This window comes from Stegostoma tigrinum, chromosome 10 (assembly GCF_030684315.1).
Source record: "Stegostoma tigrinum isolate sSteTig4 chromosome 10, sSteTig4.hap1, whole genome shotgun sequence".
NCBI lineage: Eukaryota > Metazoa > Chordata > Chondrichthyes > Orectolobiformes > Stegostomatidae > Stegostoma > Stegostoma tigrinum.
In genome coordinates this window covers 60283096-60306195 of record NC_081363.1, presented here as the reverse complement: position 1 = coordinate 60306195, position 23100 = coordinate 60283096, and the positions used below count along the sequence as shown (strand labels likewise).

The 23100-nt window shown below is 42.2% G+C and overlaps 1 protein-coding gene across 4 annotated transcripts in view; it reads left to right on the top strand.

Moving 5' to 3' along the window:
• akap6 (A kinase (PRKA) anchor protein 6) overlaps positions 1–23100 on the top strand; it is a 359686-nt gene that overhangs the window by 295436 nt on the left and 41150 nt on the right. The gene's annotated exons all lie outside the window — the stretch shown is intronic.

Here is a 23100-nt window from a genome sequence, read left to right as displayed (position 1 = left end):
TAACATAAGATGCTTGTTATGGGATTTTTGTTATGGAAGAAGGAAGCAAAAATAGAAGAACCACAGCAATATCTCTTTTGTCTGCATTGTAACAGTGTTTTCCTAAATGATTCATAATACACTAAAGTCCTATATTATTCATGTATTCTGTCATTCTCAATATATTAAGATTTAGTGTCAGACACACATGTGGCAGGTAAAATATTCCAGATGTTAATGACAACATTGAGATGAGTGGACATTAAACAAAAAAAAAGAAATGTGGATGCTGGAAATCAGAAACTAAAACAGAAATTGCTTGGGAAACTCAGCAAGTCTGGCAGCACCTGCAGAGAAAAAAACAGGCGTAATATTTTGGGTCCAGTAACCCTTCTTCTGAACAGAAGTTGAGTTATCCCAAGGTATTTTCTCATGATGGCTGATTCAAGAATATTATTGACTGAAGAGGAGCAGCTTTTCCACGAAAAAAATAGAAGCAGAAGTAGGCCTTATATATATAGCAGTGAGTCTCTGCATCATTATCCAATAAGATCATTGCTGAACTCCTGCATCAATTCCACTTACCGATCTTACCCCACCCTTTGACTAACTAAGTACCCAAATCTTTATCAATTTCAGTCATGAATGTAGTCAACTGAGTATACTGTAGAGTTGAGAATTATTCAAGATTCACAACCTTTTAAGTAAAGAAATCTCCCTTTATATCATTGTCCTAGATGGCCAATGTTGTATACTGAGACTGTGAGCTCTGGTTTTAAACTCTTCAACCATGGAAAACATCCTCTCTTCCTTATCAAGAACCTATCCCTTCAAGCCCACTGAGAATTTTACATATTTCAAGAAGATCACCTTTTTTTTCTAAACTGCAGAGAATAAAGGCCTATTCTGCTCAAGCTCTCCTCAAATGACAGTGCTTTCATCCCCATAAATGATCTAATGAACTTTTGTTGTCCTTCCTTCCCTCTAAGGCATGTATTCTCCCTTAGATAAAGAGACCAAGATATTACAAAGTTTTCAAGGTGTGATCTCAGCAAAATTTTACGTAGTTTTACAATACTTCCTCACTTTTATATTCCAATCGTGCCATAATAAAGTCTAGCATAACATTTGTTTTCCTGATTATTTGTTGCAACTACATGCTAAATTCTGTCAATTTGTGTATAAGGTCACCCAAATCTCTTTGAATTTAAAAATTTGTTGACATCACATTTTTGAAAATTATTCTACTTTTACAGTTTTCCTCATTTCACATTTTCTTGCAATATGCTTCATTTGCCATCTTGCCAATCCCTATCCGTTTGCAACACTTTTATGTATATTCACAACTTAATGTCACAACTCACTTTATATCCTTGGAAAACTTCAATATTTGGTTCCCCATCTGAGCGTTGTTGTAACTTATAACTCCATGAGGCCCAGGCACTGGTTTTTGTGATACTCCACCAGTTGCAACTTGGTTTTCTGAAATTTAGCTGTTTATTCTTACTATGCCTGTTCTATGTCAGTATATTATCTGCAATCCTCTAGACCCTTGTCTTGCACTCCAACCTGTTACATACAACTTTAATGAATGCCTTCTAAAACTCCAAACAATTCGTTACCCCTTAAACACTATGCTAGTTACATTCTGAAAAAATTGAACAAGATTGTTAAGCACAGTTTCCCTTTCACAAATCTTGATCAATCTTGCTTAATCAAAATGTGATATTGCAACTGTACTGCTACCACATTCCTAATACTGTGACAGGATAACTGACTTATAGTTCCTGATTCCTTTTTGACCTGAGAGGTTACATTTGCTACCATGGATAATTTGAGTTTTGTTACTTTCAGGTAGAAAAATGAAGCAAAATCTTGTACCTTTCCATTCCACCACCACCAACACCACCATCACCATACCCCCTGTTGAGTTTCATGGCAGGTAAATATATGTGGGCAGATTGGGAGCAACTAGAGACCCTTCCACTATCTTGCTTCCATCCTAATTAAGTGTACAATGGGAAGGCCCAAGGATGGCCTGGTATCAACCCAGTGATGGGCAAGGAGGAGGCTTGCCATGTGCAGAGAATAACAAATAATATCTATATACGGACTCCCAGGGCATGGGGATGGGGAGGTGTTCATTCATTCAAAGTCTCTTAATGCCCTGCTTGAGGAACCCAACACTGGGGAGGAGGTAACTGCTGAAAGTCACTCTCCCCTCCTGCAATTCAACATCCATCATCATTTACCTGTGCATAGGTCCTATTTTGAAGTGAAGCCTTGTGTGGATATACTACAAGCAGCCTCCCTGGTGCCATTGCTGAGCACAGAGAGCTATCAGCCTCTGATTGGGTGGTAGCTCCCAGCAGATGGAATTTTGTCCCGAGGTTCATTGATCAAGATCACATTTCATCAAAAATACACTTGTGACTAATATTGTAAAATGTGAGGCTGGATGAACACAGCAGGCCCAGCAGCCAGAGCTGGGCCTGCTGCGTTCATCCAGTCTCACATTTTATTATCTTGGATTCTCCAGCATCTCGAGTTCCCATTATCACTGTGACTAATATTGTTATTTGTTAATTTGAAAATAAGCTATCAGTTTGGAGGAAGAAAAGTTACCTCATGATTTATGAATCATTGCATGTTTCTGCATAATTTTCTCTCTTCCATTAGCTTTGTGAAAACAGCATTTTGTGCTTAACACATCACAGGAAGGCCTACTGCTAATCCACTAGGCGTTTGTATGGCACAGACGACAGTGGGACTCACTAAAAGAGGTGAAGCTGGCCTCTTGTAGGCTCCCCAGTCAATGGCTGAGACTGCTCCCCATACAAGAGTACACCTATAATTATTGCTATTTAAATTTAGATAGATTTAGAGCTGCATTATTTAAACTGATAGATGTAGCTCAGACAAGTTACAATGTATATGGTGTGTCTAAGTAAATATTCAAGATCCCATTGCACCATTTAAAGAATTACAGATGTTCTGGACAATAACCTTTCCTCTAGTCACATTACCAAAATGTAGATTATTTGATCAATTCATCTTCTTGTTCTTTCTGACCTTGGTGTGTGCAAAATGGTTGCTGCCTTCAAATACATCACATTTCAAAGTAATTTGTTGTGAAGTGTTTTAGGACATCCTCAAAAACATAACAAGATGCTATATAAATGCAAATTATTCCTTGCTTTAAAAAAAAGCAGAATGATTTTGGCTTTGTCAGTGTTAAATAGAAGAGCTTCTGAATAATCAATTACATGATAGTGTTGATTTTTGTTTTCTTTTCAGAGCCCTACTGGGTGCTTGCTAGCACCCTCTGCAGTGTACCTCTGCACTTACACATTGTATACTATTTCCATTGCTCTGATTTGCTCTGAGTAATTGGTAGTGCATTGCACTAGAAAGAAGGGTTGGAAGCTCTGAGTCCTGAAGATTGTACTGGGAAGAATGCTGCAAAAACTGAGTTTTATGCTAAAAAAAACTTGTTGATACACATCTTTATTTATGTCGAGATCAGCCATAATTTTGTAGTGAAGAAAAAAACAACATGACTTGTACATTGCCACAAATCACTGGCCACTTTTCAACTAGTTTTGTGAAAACAACACTTTGTGCTTAAATCTTAGGACTTTCAAAACTTTGCTGCTTTTGCACATTAATCACCTGTTACACTTGTAAGTATAACAGTTTATAGCAAGCATAATCACCCTGATTAGAATGTGATTATTCTTAATGACTGCCAATTATCAATTCTTGGTCAAATCATGAACAATTCCTCGGATCCTGCCTCACTGGTAGAATACTGGAAATCAATCCCCGTTATTTATGGAGTCATCACAAAAGTTGAAGATTTTGAGAAAGTATGCAAAATTCCGCAATTTACTTCACTTTTCAGGTTTGAGTTGACAGAAAGCACAGGCCAGATTCTTTACTTAATTTGCTTCTTGCTTTACTTTATGAGAATTACTATTCTTTGCAAATAAATAGACAATTGCTACAGGTAAATAATTATAAGCCATTGACATATAACTCTATTCTGTAAAACTCTACAAAGTGCCGTGTGTGGTGGAGTTGGAGGGGAGTGTGGAGCAGACAAGGGAGTCGCAGAGAGAGTGGTCTGTCCGGAAGGCAGACAAGGGTGGAGTGGGAAAAATGTCTTCAGTGGTGGCGTCGGATTGTAGATGGTGGAAGTGTCGGAGGATGATGCGTTGTATCTGGAGGTTGGTAGGGTGGTATGTGAGAACGAGGGGGGGTTCTCTTTTGGCGGTTATTGCGAGGGTTGAGGTGCGGGAAATGTGGGAGACATGGTTGAGGGCATCCTCGACCATTGCTGGGGGGGACAATGCGGCCCTTGAAGAACGAGGACATCTGGGATGTGCGGGAGTGGAATGCCTCATCTTGGGAGCAGATGTGGCAGAGGTGAAGGAATTGAGAATAGGGGATGGACTCCCTTGTCTGCTCCGCACTCCCCTCCAACTCCACCACACCCGGCACTTTCCCCTGCAACCGCAGGAAGTGCTCCACCTGCCCCCACACCACCTCCCTCACCCCCATCCCAGGCTCCAAGATGACTTTCCACATCAAGCAGATGTTCACCTGCACATCCACCAAAGTGGTATACTGCATCCACTGTACACGGTGTGGCTTCCTCTACATTGGGGAAACCAAGCAGAGGCTTGGGGACTGCTTTGCAGAACACCTACAGTCGGTTCACAGTAAACAACTGCACCTCCCAGTCGCGAACCATTTCAACTCCCCCTCCCATTCCTAAGGCGACTTGTCCATCATGGGCCTCCTGCAGTGCCATAATGATGCCACCCGTAGGTTGCAGGAACAGCAACTCATACTCCGCTTGGGAACCCTGCAGCCCAATGGTATCGACGTGGATTTCACCAGCTTCAAAATCTCCCCTCCCCCCACTGCATCGCAAAACCAGCCCAGCTCATCCCCGCCTGCCTAACCTGTTCTTCCTCTCACCTATTCCCTCCTCCCACCTCAAGCTGCACCTCCATTTCCTACCTACTAACCTCATCCCGCCCCCTTGACCTGTCCGTCCTCCCCGGACTGACCGATCCCCTCCCTATCTCCCCACCCATACTCTCCTCTCCACCTATCTTCTCCTCTATCCATCTTCGGTCCGCCTCCCCCTCTGTCCCTATTTATTTCAGAACCCTCACCCCATCCCCCTCTCTGATGAAGGGTCTAGGCCCAAAACGTCAGCTTTTGTGCTCCTAAGATGCTGCTTGGCCTGCTGAGTTCATCTAGCCCCATACGTTGTTATCTTGGATTCTCCATTATCTGCAGTTCCCATTAACTCTGATCACCTAAGAATAAGCTGTCAACCTGGTGAAGCTACCAAATAATACTACTTGGATAATCAGCAGGTGATAGGCTGAGCTAAGCAATCCAACAGGCAAACTGATCTGATCTAAGCTCTGCATTCCTGCCACTTTCAGTTGTGAATGGTGGTGGGCAATTTAAAAAGTCTCATCGGATTGGGAGTCTCCAAAAATGTACCAGTTCTCTGGAAGATCCCAACACATCAGTGCAAAAGATAAGCCTGAAGCCACTTGTAGCAATCTTCATTCAGAAGTGCTGATTGGATGATCCATTTCACCGTCCTCCCATAGTCCTGGCATTACAGATACCAGCCTTTATCCAATTTGATTCACTCCACGTGATATCAAGAAACAGTTGGAGACAATGGATAGTGCAAAGTTTGCTTTCATTGATCAGAACATTGAGTGTACAAGTTGGGATGTCATGTTGCGGCTGTTCAGAACATTGGTGAGGCCACTTTTAGAATACTGCAAACAAACCTGGCCACCCTTCTATTTGAAAAGTGTTGTTAAACTAGAAAGGTGCAGAAAAAGTTTACAAAGATGTTGCCGAGAGTGGAGGGTTTGACTTAAAGCAAGAGGCTGAATAGGCTAGGGTGTTTTTCCCTGGAGTGTCAGAGGCTGAGGGGTGACCTTATAGAGGTTTGTAATATCATGAGGGGCACAGATATGGTGAATAGTGAAGGTCCAAAGCGAGAGGACATAAGTTTAAGGTGAGAGGGGAATGATTTAAAAGGGACAATTTTTTCACACAGAAGGCAGTGCATGTATGGAATGAACTCCCAGAGGAGGTGGTGAAGGCAGGCACAAGTACAACACTTAAAAGGCATCTGGATGGGTATATGAATAGGGTTTAGACGGATATGGGCTAAATGCTCACTAACTAGGGCAGGTGATAGCCTAGTGGCATTAGTACTGGGCTGCCAATTGGATAATATTTGGGGGACCCAGGTTCAAATTCCGCCATGGCAGATGGTGGAATTTGAATTTAATAAAAATATCTGGAATTAACAGTCTAATGATGACCACGAATCCACTGTCGGTTGTCAGGAAAAGCCCATCTGGTTCATTAATGTCCTTTAGGAAAGGAAACTCCCATCCTTACCTGGTCTGGCCTACATGTAACACCAGACCCACAGCAATGTAGGTGATTCTGAACTGCCCTCTGGGAAATTAGAGATGGCAATAAATGCTGCCTAGCCAGTGACGCCCTCATCCCATTAATGAATGTTTTAAAAATGGCACAAGGGCAAATTAGGATGCCTGGTCAGTGGACAAGTTGGACTGAAGGGTCTGTTTCTGTACTGTATTACTCACTGACTCTATGACTGTATAAGCCTATGGACCTTGATAGCATTCTGGCAATAGTACTGAAAACATATGCTCCAGAACTTGATACTCACCAACTAACCTCACACAATAAAGCTACAACACTGGCATCTACCCAACCATGTGGAAAATTGCCCAGGTATGTCCTAAACACAAAAACAGGACAAATCCAATCCAAGATAATACAATGTGAGGCTGGATGAACACAGCAGGCCAAGCAGCATCTCAGGAGCACAAAAGCTGATGTTTCGGGCCTAGACCCTTCATCAGAGAGGGGGATGGGGAGAGGGAACTGGAATAAATAGGGAGAGAGGGGGAGGCGGACTGAAGATGGAGAGTAAAGAAGATAGGTGGAGAGAGTGTAGGTGGGGAGGTAGAGAGGGGATAGGTCAGTCCAGGGAAGACGGACAGGTCAAGGAGGTGGGATGAGGTTAGTAGGTAGCTGGGGGTGCGGCATGGGGTGGGAGGAAGGGATGGGTGAGAGGAAGAACCGGTTAGGGAGGCAGAGACGGGTTGGACTGGTTTTGGGATGCAGTGGGTGGGGGGGAAGAGCTGGGCTGGTTGTGTGGTGCAGTGGGGGGAGGGGACAAACTGGGCTGGTTTAGGGATGCAGTCGGGGAAGGGGAGATTTTGAAACTGGTGAAGTCCACATTGATACCATATGGCTGCAGGGTTCCCAGGCGGAATATGAGTTGCTGTTCCTGCAACCTTCGGGTGGCATCATTGTGGCAGTGCAGGAGGCCCATGATGGACATGTCATCTAGAGAATGGGAGGGGGAGTGGAAATGGTTTGCGACTGGGAGGTGCAGTTGTTTGTTGCGAACTGAGCGGAGGTGTTCTGCAAAGCGGTCCCCAAGCCTCCGCTTGGTTTCCCCAATGTAGAGGAAGCCGCACCGGGTACAGTGGATGCAGTATACCACATTGGCAGATGTGCAGGTGAACCTCTGCTTAATGTGGAATGTCATCTTGGGGCCTGGGATGGGGGTGAGGGAGGAGGTGTGGGGACAAGTGTAGCATTTCCTGCGGTTGCAGGGGAAGGTGCCGGGTGTGGTGGAGTTGGAGGGCAATGTGGAGCGAACAAGGGAGTCACGGAGAGAGTGGTCTCTCCGGAAAGCTGACAGGGGAGGGGATGGAAAAATGTCTCCACCCCCCGCACCCCCAGCTACCTACTAACCTCATCCCACCTCCTTGACCTGTCCGTCTTCCCTGGACTGACCTATCTCCACCTATCTGGACTCCATTTTCTCCCCTTTGGTCCAGGAACTCCCCACCTACGTCCGTGACACCACCCACGCCCTCCACCTCCTCCAGGACTTCCAATTCCCTGGCCCCCAACACCTCATATTCACCATGGACGTCCAGTCCCTGTACACCTGCATTCCGCATGGAGATGGCCTCAAGGCCCTCCGCTTCTTCCTGTCCCGCAGGCCCGACCAGTCCCCCTCCACCGACACTCTCATCCACCTAGCTGAACTCGTCCTCACACTCAACAACTTCTCTTTTGACGCCTCCCACTTCCTACAGACTAAGGGGGTGGCCATGGGCACCCACATGGGCCCGAGCTATGCCTGCCTCTTTGTAGGTTACGTGGAACAGTCCCTCTTCCGCACCTACACAGGCCCCAAACCCCACCTCTTCCTCCGGTACATTGATGACTGTATCGGCGCCGCCTCTTGCTCCCCAGAGGAGCTCGAACAGTTCATCCACTTCACCAACACCTTCCACCCCAACCTTCAGTTCACCTGGGCCATCTCCAGCACATCCCTCACCTTCCTGGACCTCTCAGTCTCCATCTCAGGCAACCAGCTTGTAACTGATGTCCATTTCAAGCCCACCGACTCCCACAGCTACCTAGAATACACCTCCTCCCACCCACCCTCCTGCAAAAATTCCATCCCCTATTCCCAATTCCTCCGCCTCCGCCGCATCTGCTCCCACGATAAGACATTCCACTCCCGCACATCCCAGATGTCCAAGTTCTTTAAGGACCGCAACTTTCCCCCCACAGTGATCGAGAATGCCCTTGACCGCGTCTCCCGTATTTCCCGCGACACATCCCTCACACCCCGCCCCCGCCACAACCGCCCCAAGAGGATCCTCCTCGTTCTCACACACCACCCTACCAACCTCCGGATACAACGCATTATCCTCCGACACTTCCGCCATTTACAATCCGACCCCACCACCCTAGACATTTTTCCATCCCCTCCCCTGTCAGCTTTCCGGAGAGACCACTCTCTCCGTGACTCCCTTGTTCGCTCCACACTGCCCTCCAACCCCACCACACCCGGCACCTTCCCCTGCAACCGCAGGAAATGCTACACTTGTCCCCACACCTCCTCCCTCACCCCCATCCCAGGCCCCAAGATGACATTCCACATTAAGCAGAGGTTCACCTGCACATCTGCCAATGTGGTATACTGCATCCACTGTACCCGGTGCGGCTTCCTCTACATTGGGGAAACCAAGCGGAGGCTTGGGGACCGCTTTGCAGAACACCTCCGCTCAGTTCGCAACAAACAACTGCACCTCCCAGTCGCAAACCATTTCCACTCCCCCTCCCATTCTCTAGATGACATGTCCATCATGGGCCTCCTGCACTGCCACAATGATGCCACCCGAAGGTTGCAGGAACAGCAACTCATATTCCGCCTGGGAACCCTGCAGCCATATGGTATCAATGTGGACTTCACCAGTTTCAAAATCTCCCCTTCCCCGACTGCATCCCTAAACCAGCCCAGTTTGTCCCCTCCCCCCACTGCACCACACAACCAGCCCAGCTCTTCCCCCCCCACCCACTGCATCTCAAAACCAGTCCAACCTGTCTCTGCCTCCCTAACCGGTTCTTCCTCTCACCCATCCCTTCCTCCCACCCCAAGCCGCACCCCCAGCTACCTACTAACCTCATCCCACCTCCTTGACCTGTCCGTCTTCCCTGGACTGACCTATCCCCTCCCTACCTCCCCACCTACACTCTCTCCACCTATCTTCTTTACTCTCCATCTTCGGTCCGCCTCCCCCTCTCTCCCTATTTATTCCAGTTCCCTCTCCCCATCCCCCTCTCTGATGAAGGGTCTAGGCCCGAAACGTCAGCTTTTGTGCTCCTGAGATGCTGCTTGGCCTGCTGTGTTCATCCAGCCTCACATTGTATTATCTTGGAATTCTCCAGCATCTGCAGTTCCCATTATCTCAAATCCAACCCAGCCAGTTACTGCCCCATTAGTCTACTCTCAATCTTCAGTAAAGAGATGGAAGGTGTCATCCTCAGTGCTATATGTGCTGGGCAGTACCCATTCGGTGACAGTCCAGCATGAGTTCCACCAGTTTCACTCAGCTCCATTATAACCCTGGTTCAAACATGGGCAAAAGTGCTGAATTCCAGAGGTGAGGTGAGAGTGAGAGCCCTTGACGTCAAAGCCTCGTTTGACTGAGTGCGTCATCAAGGGCCCTAGCAAAACTGGAATCAATATAATTAGGGGATAAACTCTCTCCTATACATGGCACATAGGAAGTGGTTGTTGGAGGACAGTCATTTCAGCTCCAGGACACTTTTGCAGGAGTTCCCCGGGGAGAGTCCTGGGCCCAAACAACTTACAGTAACTTTATCAATGGCCTTCCTTCCATGGTAAGGTCGGAAGTAGGGATGTTCACCAATGATTGCACAATGTTCATCACCATTTGTGACTCCTCAGATACTGAAGCAGTCCATGTTCAAATGCAACAAGTTCTGGATAAAATCCGAATTTGGGCTAACAAGCGGAAAGTTATGTTTGTGCCACACAAATGCCAGCCACTGGCCATCGTCAATAAGAGAGTATCTAACCACTGCTCCTTGATATTTAATGGTGTTACCATTACTAAATCCCTGACTAACAACATGCTTGTGAGTTACCACTGACCACATAAACATAACAGCTACAAGAGGAGGTCAGAGTATCGATATATTGCAATGAGTAACTGACCTCCTGACTCCCTAGAGCCTGTCCACTATCCACAAGGCATAATTCAGGAGTGGGATGAATTCTCCCCACTTGCCTGGAAGGGTGCAGTTCAACAAAACACAAGAAGCTTTATACCACTCAGGACAAAGCTGCCCACTTGATGAGCACCACATCCACAAGCATATATTCCCTCAATCACCTGATGCTCAATAGCAGCAGCATGCACTATCTAAAAGATAAAATGCAGAAATTCATCAAAGATCCTTAGCAGTACCTTCCAAATCCATGACCACTTCCAGAAGGACTGGGGCAAGAGATACATGGAAACAGCACCACCTGCAAGTTCTCCTCAAAGCCACTCAACACCTTGGCTTTGAAAAATGTCACTGTTTGTTCACTGTCACAGGCTCAAAATCCTGAAATTCCCTCCCTTAGAGCATTGCGGGTTAACCAAAGCATGTGGACTGCAATGAATCATAGAATACCTAAAGTGTGGAAAAAAGCCATTCAATCATCAAGTTTGCTTCAACCCTCCAAGATGCAAACCGCCCAGACCTAGCCCCTAAAGCTATTCCCATAGCCCCAACTTTAACATGGCTAATCCACCTAGACACATCCCTTGACACTATGAGAGATTTTAGCATGGCCAAACCATCTAACCTGTACATCTTTGGAGTGTGGGAGAAAACTGGAACACCCAGTGGGTACTCATACAGACACTGGCAGAACATGAAAACTCCACAAAGACAGTCACCCAAGGCTGGAATCAAACATGGGTCCCTAGTGCTGTGAGGCAGCGGTGCTAACTACTGAGACACCTTCTTGAACAGTGGTTCAAGAAGGTAGCTCTCCACCAATTTCTCAAGGGCAACGAAGGGCAGGCTAGTCTGTCCAGCTAGTGAAGCTCACTTTCCATGGGGGATTTAAAAAGAACTTTCGCAAATTTCTCTGCAGCTTTCTGCTGTCTTTCACCATTTAAATAATATTTAGCTCCTCTATTCTTCCTACCAAAGTGCATAACCTACATTTTCACATTATCTTCCACCTGCTAAGAATTCAGCTTTGTTTCTAGCAATTTCCTGTGTAGTGCAGTTCTCTGAGTTTAGGATTATGCATAAAGGGATCCCCTGCCTGCAATGGAGAATGTTGATTTGAACTACCCTGATATTGAACACCAGATTCCCAAATTTGGACTGTGAACATGGGATTGAGCCTGCATTTTGTACTCCTATCAAAAGAAGTGTAAAGCTAAAGATGAGACCTACATTACAATATTTAAAGAGTGAGACACCCAGATTTTAGGTAGGATACATTTTGATAATATTTTCTGTTACAATAATTTTGAAAGCACTCCTGGAGGTGTTTTGGTGAGCGTCTGATCCTGTCAAAGCTTATTCCTCAGAGTCCATGAATGGCCTCCTTCTATGAAAGGAATTAACACAAATACCACACAAGGAGTGTGTGCAGTAGTGATTACGTGAACAACAAGGTGATTGGAACAAGGCTGCAGAACAGGCAAACTCTGCACTATCCCCAGATCCGGATTCAGCTATTCTCTTTGACAATAACAGAAGGCTGTTTGGCAGGCCAGACAATGAATCCAGTATCTTATTGTGATGCCATTCAGCCCTCTTCTACATGGCATTCCTATCAATGTTCATGTTTAAGGTCTCTATGTCATTATTGATCTGCTAATTTACCCTATTTTTTGTTGGCAAAATGAACCTCCTTTACCCCTGGCTTGTTGGAACAGATATAGCGTACATCACTTATAAGATGCAGATACTTTACAAGTATCCAAGTCAAGAACAGTGCCTGCAAGTGACCAATGAATTCATGAGGTTCTTCATCAGTGCTGTGCTGTTGTTCTTTCCCTTCTTTCTTGGGCTTCTTTGGCTGACGGAATGGTAATTCTTAAGTTTCCGAAAGAAAGAACTCAGGAGGGTAAAGTTTGCATGATGGAAAATGGAGTGTTGGGGTTGGAAAGCAAGAGGTCTATATCACATTTATAACCCAGACAGATAGATGAAGGTCAGCTGTGAGTTGTGAAGAGGCATAAGACAGAGTCACATCTTTATCCTCAATGTTCTCAGTAACCCTCTGTTTCAGAGCAGCATCTCTTTCATAGGATTCAGGAGTCCAGCAGCGTGGTTAGATATTTGGAAGTTAAATGGAATACTTGGATTTAGGTATGAATCTTGAATGCCAGTGACAGGGCATGAGATAGGAGTGTGACACATTAAGGAGTGCGAGAGCTTGATGGTATCATGGGTAAGAGATATATTCGCTGACCTTAGCTGGCATCTTGAGATGATTACAGTTCTTGATATACTGTTACCAGATCCTCACGTCTAGACCATATTCTTATGAAAACACAAACCTACTGAGTTTCCACAGCAATTTCCGTTTTTATTGCGATCTAAGAACTCATTGATGGCACTGTTGACCAACCCTTTCCACCACATTGCTGATAATTTAGAGGGGACTGATGCGGCAGTAAATGACTGGGTTTGATTTGCCCTGGATTTTGGTGGACAAGACACACTTGGGGACACTTTTCCATATTGCCAGGTAGATGCCAGTGCTGTAGTTGTACTGGAATGTGACACTACAATGCTACTATGCCTCTCCCAATTAATTTTCTGCCACATTTACTTGTTTTCATTGGTATGATTTCTCTTCCCAAGTCCAGGGAATAATTTATCATGGTGGGCCCTTTTAGGCAAAGTATTGTATCAACGAAGCCTAAGAGAAAGAGAAGCAAATTTGGAATGACTGCACTGCATTTTGATAGTTCTTTCTTTTCTTTTTTCACCTCTGGAATTGCGTTGTCCTTTAAACACTACAGTTGAAATGGACTTATGTGGATATCATCAGGGATTATGTCATCTGATCAGTTAGGAAATCTGGAAGTCAAATTCAGTGGTTGGGTTAAAAACCCATAACGCACGTGGAAATGTCACATCTCATCCTGGCCACACCTCCCTCCTCACTTCTAATCTCCTGTGCTTCAGATTGAGCTTTTTCTTCTCCTTTATTCTTTTCAATTCAATTATTTTTGTCATGGAAACGCAGAACTGAGGCACACAACCTGGAAGTTCTTTCCTAACAGTACTGGGAGTACCTGCACCACAAACTAGCAGTAGTTCAAGAAGGCAGATCCCCACCACCTTCTCCAGGGCAATTAGAAATGGGGAACAAATGTTGGCCCAACCAACATCCTGTGAATGAATAAACACAAATATCACATATCTGAAATTTAAATAGTACAGCATAAATTTGGATGACTAATCTTTAAAACATCAACTTAGTGCTTGGAAAATCTTCTATATAGTGAATTAAGTTCTGTAACTGCCTTGATTTAATGCAGATAAAAATTTATTTTATAGTGGTGATTAATGAAATAGTGAAACCAAAAAGGCTATTATTGGAAAGAGAAATTTGTCTGAACTATTTACAGCTGCTTTGCATTTAAACTAGGTCTAGATATGTAAATAAAGAAGGTCCTTGTGGTGAAATGACATACTTTTTCCAATTAATATTCAAAAAAAATCATATAATCAACAATGGGCCAAGTCATCCATTTTAAAATTTCCACTCTGTTGCTTATTTTCTGTCAATTTTAAAAGTGTGGAATACTGCTACTGCTTTATTAAGCAGATTAGAAAAATTCTAGCTTTGATTTTAAGATGTGCCAAAGAATAAATTTTCCTTTTAATGTCAGAAGTGAACAGTACGCATTACTGCAATTCACATAAGGTACATTTCAGTTCATTTATTAATGTGAGACTGTCACATTAGCATAATAGAGTACAGAACTGGAAGCACACTTGCTTCGATATGGTTTTAAAATCTTTCCATAAAGCTGTCTCCGACCTTTAAGAAAATTTGTTTTTCTCACTTAGTGTGCATTTGCTGCCTTGTCACTAATGCATTTGATTAGTCTTGCAGAATTTTCAATACAGGGTGACTTTTTTAAAGCTTTTACAGAATCATACGTGATGTGTTGCAAACAAAAACTATTATTTTCCATTAAGATAACGGAAACAATATAATGTTGTAATAGCATTTATACAAAATCTCTTCAGCTTCCATCAGTAAATCTTTTATAGTTTACACTTAAATCCTTTCTAAACAATATCAGGCTCGGCACTATGTTTTCCTGTTCCACTAATGCAGGGAAGTCAACAAGCTGTGGTAAGGTAGAAAAATGATGAAAAGGACAGCTGAGAGGAAATTGGAAAAGCTGACCTGTGATATATTGGCCACATCAGTACTTTTGTTCATTTTCCAATTATTGGCTACAACGACAGTCATGTTTTAAAATAATATTGATTTTATTGACTTTATTGCAAAAGAATAAAAGATACATTGGTGCAATTGTAAATAAAATATCATACACTGAACGGGTTAGCTATATACACTTGGCGCATTCTGAACAGCTGTGGCTGTTTCACAATGAACCATTATTATAAAAAAGGTCTGCAGAGATTTCACAGAATAACAGAATTGTTACAAGCAATTTACCTAGAGTTACTCATGTCTTCTTCTCATAACACCGCACATTCTTCCTTCAGTTTTACTTTTGCGTAAGTTATTCCATGCAATCATGATCAAGAACTGAATTCTTTAAATATTTAAGTGGACCTATTTCATTAAATTACACATTGATTTAAAACTTTTCATTATCTAGTGTAACTTTTGTCAGCTCACCAATGAATTACTTTTAAACTTTGAATATACATATATATTTAAATTATAGTTTAACAAGTTGATATCATTCATCAGAATTATTTCAACACAGACTATTGGAATTTTAACTTTTATTTAAAGTAGGCTTTATTTCTATTACAAGCCAGTTACCGGAAAGGATTATGCTTTATAAAATATGTGGTACAAAATGTTTCATAGTTTTATTTGGTGACATTTTCATTCTATAAAGTGCAAAAAAGAAAGGAGTATACATTTTATAGACTAAAGTATGAACTGTTTAAAGATCAATTTCTACTGAATATCAAACGAACAATGAAAATTAAAGTTTTGCTTTAATATACCATAAATCATTATAAACATATATTTGTGAATTTCTTGTAGAAAGTTCAATTTTATTTCAGAATTTGTGAAGACTTTGTGAAATATTTAGCATTGTTAAGTTGTGATGTCTTTGATGAGAAATTGTGCTTTGTGCTTTGTGGTAGTCATGTAGGGATTTTTGAAGAGTTATAAGGGAAACACACACACACACACACACACACACACACACACAGACACACAGACACACAGACACACACACACACACACACACACAGACACACGCAAAACGCGCGCGCATGTGCCTCAGTCAAGACATTTGCCCATCTGCACACTTAACATCCACCAGAAGGATGCAGAGTAGGCACATCCTTACATCATGCAGATCTGATGCTAGTACTACAGGAAATGACGTGCTGCCTTAAGCTTGAACAGCTGAGCACCTTCAGGGACATGAAGGATACTCTCTTCCCTACCACCCACCACTTCTAATTAAGGGGATCATCACCTCCAAACAGGATAAACAATTTCTTCTGGCTTTCTCAATTCTACACATCTTTGGTACTTACCATAATTGTTTCAATTCTTAGAAGTGGTTAAGGAGGTGATGAGGTACTCTTTACGAACTTCAAAATTCTCTGCACAAACCAATTGCTCATGATGTAGGTGCACTTGACAGAATTCCTCTTGGAATGGAGTATGGGCAGAAACCACACAGGGCAGGACATTTGCTTGAAGAGACACAAGAAAGAGGGAAAATCGGCTCTCAACAGAACTTCAAATCCACTCAATGCATTTGGGGAGAAATTCTCCAACTGACACTCAGCATTGGGCAAATTCATTTGAGGTGTCTTCACTTCAGTATAGAGGTAGTCAGTGAAATCAGAGAACATCAGTAGCCACAAATGCCTCTTCTGTGTACAACAAAGATCATATTTATGCTGATAATGTAGCTTATGACTTGGGGACACATCCCACTCAGATGTGTGCAGCATATGGTGGCACATAGGACCTTAAGAAATAGGAACAGGAATAGGCTGTTTGGATTGTGGCTGATCTAACATTTCTCATGTTCACTTTTTTGTCCTTTTCATGCAACCTTTTCATTCCCTACTGGTCAAGAATCTATTCCAGGTTTAAATATTCATAAGGATTCTGTCCCCACAGCTCTCTGTTTGAAGAATTATTAAAGACTCCCACCCTTTGAAAGAAGAAATTCTTCTTCATCTCAATCTTAAATTGGCCCCCTTTATTCTGAGTTAGTGCTCTCTGGTCCTAGGTACTACCATGAGGGAAAACATTCTCTCAGCATTTACCCCATCAAAACCCTTAAGAATCCTAGAAATAATAGGAACTGCTGATGCTGGAGAATATGAAATAACAAGGTGTAGAGCTGGATGAACGCGGCAGGCCAAGAAGCATCAGAGGAACAGGAAAGCTGACGTTTTGAGTCAGAACCCTTCTTCAGAAAATTTCCTTCAGAATCCGATATGTTTCAATGAGATCACCTCCCATTATTCTCAACTCCAATGAGTAGAGGCCCACCTTGTTTAGCCTTTGCTTAGAAGACGATCTTTCTATACCAAGGACCATCCTAGTGAACTTTCCCTGAACTGCCTCCAAATAATTGATATCTTTCCGAAAAGACACTATTTCAAATGTGGTCTCACCAGCATCTTGTACAATTGCAGTAAGACTTCACTACTCTTAAACTCCAACTTCCTTGAAATAAGGGACAACATTCAATTGCCCTCCTGATTACTTGCTGCCGCTGCATGCCAGCTTTCATGAACAAGTACCCCCTTTCCTTGTTGCATTTTCCCACATTATACTATATTTTATCAACTTTTGCCCACTTAATTAGCCTAATTAACTTAACTTAACTTAATTAACTGCTTACATCTCTCTCGCACCCTGACTTTCCACCTTTTTTTGTGTTGTTTGCAAATTTGAATTTAATATTCAGTTTGAGAATAAGAAACCCAGGTTGGAAGTAACTGTGTTTAATTTAAATAAAGGGAAGTACAATAGAATAAGGATGGAATGAACTAAAGTGAACTAGACAGATAGATTAGCAGAAATGATAGTAGACAAGCAGTGGCAGATATTTAAGGAGGCAGAGTCATACAGTCATGGAGTCATTCGGCAAACAGACTCTTCAGTCCAACTCATCCATGCTGTCCAAGTTTCCAAAACTAAACTAGTCCCATTTGCCTTTGATTGGCCCATATGCCTCTTAACCCTTCCTATTCATATATCCATCCAAATATCTTTTAAATATTGTAACTGTACATGTATCTACCACTTCTGCTGACAGTTCATCCCACATATGAACCACCCTTTGTGTGAAAAGATTACCTCTCCTTTGAAATCTTTCTTCGTTCATCTTAAAAATATGTCCTATAGTTTTGAACTCCCCCAACCTAAGGAAAAGACATGAACCCCGAGATCCATCTGCTCCTCCACACTGCCAAGAATCTTTCCATTAACCTTATATTCTGCTTTCAAATTTGCCCATCCAAAATGAATCACCTCATGCTTTTCAGGGTTAAATTCCATCTGCCACATCTCAGCCCAGCTCTGCATCCTATCAATGTCCCTTTGTAACCTAGAACAGCCCTCCGCACTATCCACAACTCAACTCACCTTTGTATCGTCCATGAACGTACTAATCTACCCTTCCACTCCCACATCCAAATCATTTACAAAAATCACAAATAGAAGAGGACCCAGAATCCTTGTGGTGTACCACTCGTAACTGAGCACCATGTTGAATATTTTCCATCCACAACCATCCTTTGTCTTCTAAGGGTCAGTCAATTCTGAATTCAATCCACCACGTTTTCCCCGTATCCCATGCCTCCTTACTTTCTGCATGAGCCTACCATAGGGAACCTTATCAAACCCTTACTTAAATCCATGTACACTACATCCACTGCTCTACCTTAATCCATGTGTTTGGTCATCTCTTCAAAGAATTCAGTAAGGTTTGTGAGGCATGAAATACCGATCACAAATCCATGCTGACTATCATGATTCAAACTGTACCTATCCGAGTGATCATAAATCCTATCTCTCAAAGCCCTTTTCAATAATTTGCCCACTACTGGAGTAAGACTAACTGGCCTTTCCAGTGTCTGCCTCCCAATCTGCTCCTCCACTTCTCTGCAACTATTAGGGGGGCCTATAAAGAACCAACCCAAACTGACTCTGTAGACATATCATTCTCGAACTGCCTTTCAGTAGCTGCTATGCTAGCCCTGACTCGCAATGCTACTTCCCCGCTTCTTTTACCACTCTCGTTATTTCTTTAAAAGCATCTAGATCCTGGAACTTCCAACAACCATTCCTGTGTCTGAGTTACCCAAGTTTCTGTAATGGCCACTAAGGAAGGGAAGGAAGCAAGAATGTGTTCATTCTGGGAGAGATCAACAGGTCCATGCTTCGTGGAGTTCCTGGCATTGCCCTTGAGCAATGCTTTAGCAATACTAGTAAACCGTTGGAGAACCTATCACTTGACTGACGTGAAACCCATTTGAACAGTGACAAGGAAGGCTTGGATGACAACAGATTCCACGCAGGATTCCACTCTTGTTGGAGGCTGCATGTGCAGCAATAAATGTAGAAACATTGATCATCAAATATTACATTGTGGTTACATTCACAAGTATATTGGTGCATTCCCCATGCCCCAAAATCTGCCACCTGTAGCCCCAAATTCCAAATTGGTAAAGATGGGTTTCAAGATGTTCCATACCCTTGTCTTCCAAAGTGGTTCTAAATCTGTTCCTCTTGCATAATTTTTGCTCCTGCCAGCCATTTGGTCAGGCTTTTCAATCCATGAGGTATATTGTTGTGAGTCAGACTTCTTTGTCACCTGGCACATAAAAGTTGAATTATTGGCTATAGAACCCATGTGGAATGTTGCCTTCTGCTCAGCTGACACCTGTGCCATCCTTATCACTCATCCTGGCAGAAGATCTCTGTGCCTAATGTCGCACCACATGCAAATCCCACCTCCAAGCTCTTCTCTAAGATATGTGGAGTGCCAATATCTGAACAAATGCTTGCAAGGTGATATCAACTACCAGTATGCCAGAACGATCACTCTCTTCTCTAATTCTTCTTGGGTACCTGGAAGGGAAAAAGGTACAGCAGTTGGGCAATAGTGAGGGAAGGAAAAAATAAGAGGAGCATGATTTTGTAATTTACAACTTCTGATTTTAATGAGACTGTTGAATGTCATCTGCCGATGCAACTGATGGTGACATATTGTATGCAATTTGTTTTACAGTTGTCAGTTCTATTATTGATTTCCAATGATCTGGTACGTGTCCTTCAGAATTCAGACTGGTGGCAAATTTGCAATCATTCCAGTGTGTCAATCTTGGTTTTGAATGTGTGCTTTCTAGTTTTCTTAGGTAAATTATGGTGACTGTGAGAAGTTTCCTGACTTTTCATTCACAATATGTTTGTCTTCTAATTGGAAGTTGTTCCACAGTGGGTTATCTCTGATCCTTCTTGCCATGAACTTTGCGTATTGGCTTCCATTTGTGTGGCTCCCTCCTTCTTGTTGCTGCCATGGTGTTGTTGCACTGACTTCTATTTGATATCACTTTACTGAGCTTCTGGCTGCACCTTTGGAGCCAGATTTCTTACATAGGCAGGCCAATATCTTTTTGCACAGATCTTGGACTGCAGGACAGATTTATGGTGGGCAAAATAGGCTTCACTTAACACACATCTTGCTTGCTTTTTATATCTTGGCTACAGTGTAAATACAATTAACTACAATGGCTTCATACATTCTGCCATTTCCTCGTAGTGTGTCAATGTTGTGGCCTTTTTTTCTGAAACATATCTTTGGAAAGCATCAACTGACATTGAAATAATGGCCAATGACTGCCACTATTCTGACAGTTTGGCCTGTGAAAAATCACTTTTCATGTACTTATGACAGCATTGTGCACAAATTTAAATCTGCAACTGTTGACTAGAGAGCATCAATTCTAAATGATTAATTCCAAAATCAAACTTTTCATGTCTTTGTGGGTCTTTTAGGTCCTTTTCAGCTAAGTCAGAAGTATTGGTTCTGTGCAATATCTCAATTCCAATTGCAAGCATTATTTTCACAGCATGCTAATCCAATCTGGCAATGGTTTAACTTATGAAGCATAGCTTCATTCTTTGAATTTGGATAGGACATAAATCTAACTGGTCTTCCAGTTCATGCTTAGAAATTTTTAAAGTTTCTTTTTGCTGTTTGTTGCCTTTTGTGATATAAATGTGCAACAATTTGCAGCTGTCTCATTATTATAGATAGACTAAATTATTTCTTTCTGCTCTGTGTGCACCTTTGGTATTGTACTTAGTGTGACTTTATTTTTATTTAGAATTTGATCTGTTTACTCTGCATTGTTTCCAATTTCAGTTCTTTTCTACTTTGATTGAATTAGCATTTTTTTTCTGTTCTGCATTGTCATGGTGGTTGACAACTGTTTAAACTTTAACCAGCATAATATTGAATCAGAGATAATGGGAACTGCAGATGCTGGAGAATCCAAGATAATAAAGTGTGAAGTCGGATAAACACAGCAGGCCAAGCAGCATCTCAGGGTGCTCCTGAGATGCTGCTTGGCCTGCTGTGTTCATCCAGCTTCACACTTTATAATATTGAATCAACTGGTCGTATGTTTAGACTTGCTCAGCTTGAAGGTACTGACAGTTATGAAAAGGCTTTATTTCCTTCCGGTGTCTGTATTATGAGACCTCTGTGTATGTTGGATATGACTTTCTAGAACTGTTTTTGAATCTTCTTTGATTTCTGTCCCTGTGATCTGCAAGTTTGTTTCATGATTTTGACTTAATTTTTTGCACACTATGTTATCTATTCACAACACAAATGAGATATATGGATTCCCTTTGCTTGAGGATCTCATATAGTTTTATTTATGGCTAAAATGAATGTAGGCAGGACAGAGTAAACTATATACACGTCCTTTGTCTATAGTGCTACAACACAGAGTGACACTAGCCTCTGGTCACAAGATATCCTGGACCTTGACTCATTTGCATGATGTGCTTTTAACTCAACACTAATCTTAAAGCATTAATTCACCAGTTATTTGCTCCGACTGCCTTCTCATTGTGTGTCCCTTGCTGAAACAGGATGACTCTCCTCGATTGAAATTTCTGAAGAAGATTGACAAAAGTATTTGAGTTAAATTACTCAGTAAATAAAACCAAATACTTGAGTTGCTGGATATCTGAAAGAAAAATAGAAAGTGCTAGAAAAGCTCAGCAGGTCCAACAGCATCTTGGAGGGAGAAAATGAGTTAATGTTTTGAGCCCAATATGATTCTTCGTAACAGGTAATGGAGGACAGATGGAAAAGAGATGCGCCTAATCGGAAACTGAGGTGTTTTCTCTCACAGTGGGCTTTACTGGAATGTTGCATCAGGCTAAGGGTGAAACTGAGCATGGGAATAGGGTAAATTAAAATCAAAAGTAATTGAATGTCAAAGTGAAGTCATTCACTGAAAAGAGGTGTCCTGCAAAATGGTCACTCAGTCTATGTTTGATTCCCCCCAATATAAAGGATGTTGCACTGTAAGCCACACCAAGTACAATACCAAAGTTGCACATAAAGCAGAACAAAATAACTTAGTCCTTCTATAATAATGATCAACTGCCAATCGTTGAGCATTTATATCACTTACAAAAGGCATAAAAATTTGAAAGAAATACAAGTAAATTGGTGGTTGAACTGGAAGAACATTTGGGTCTTTGAACAGCAAAGAGAGAGGAGCGAAAAGGACAGATATTACAATTTCTATGATGGCATGGACATGCCACGGGAAGGGAGAGGGGACTTCTTTCAATTTTGTATACTGTAATTATGATCACAACATGGTTGCCGCTATTTTAAGTAGTCCGTGTGGCCACTTTGCAGAACAACTCTGTTCATTCCCTAACCTTCCAGTTGTTTTTTTACACCACTTGTTTTCATGCTCACATTTCTGTCCTTAGCCTATTGCTAAGTTCCAATGAAGCCAAAGGCAAGTTCAAACAATAACACCTCATTTTCTGCTCAGACATTTTACTGCTTTCTAGAATAAACTTTGAGTGCAAAAACTTCATATCATGAACTTCATCCTCCATTTTGATTTTCTTGTTGTCAAGTGCCATTCTGTATATTCTTTTCTTGTTTTGCTGACAGTCCAGAAGATGAAAGCAGCAAAATTTGCAAATAACACATACTGGGCCAACTCATCTTGTATACTTCAAAATGGCACTCTAATATGATTGGTACTTGATTTCCAAGTATTATTGTTTTTCGCTCTGGGAGAGTTGTTCATTATTCTACCATTACCTCAGGACCAATGCATTGCTTCTTCACCAAAAACATTAACGCTTCAATTTCCTTTTGTTACATTACTTCTTTGATTTAATCTCTTTTACCCTCTAAACTT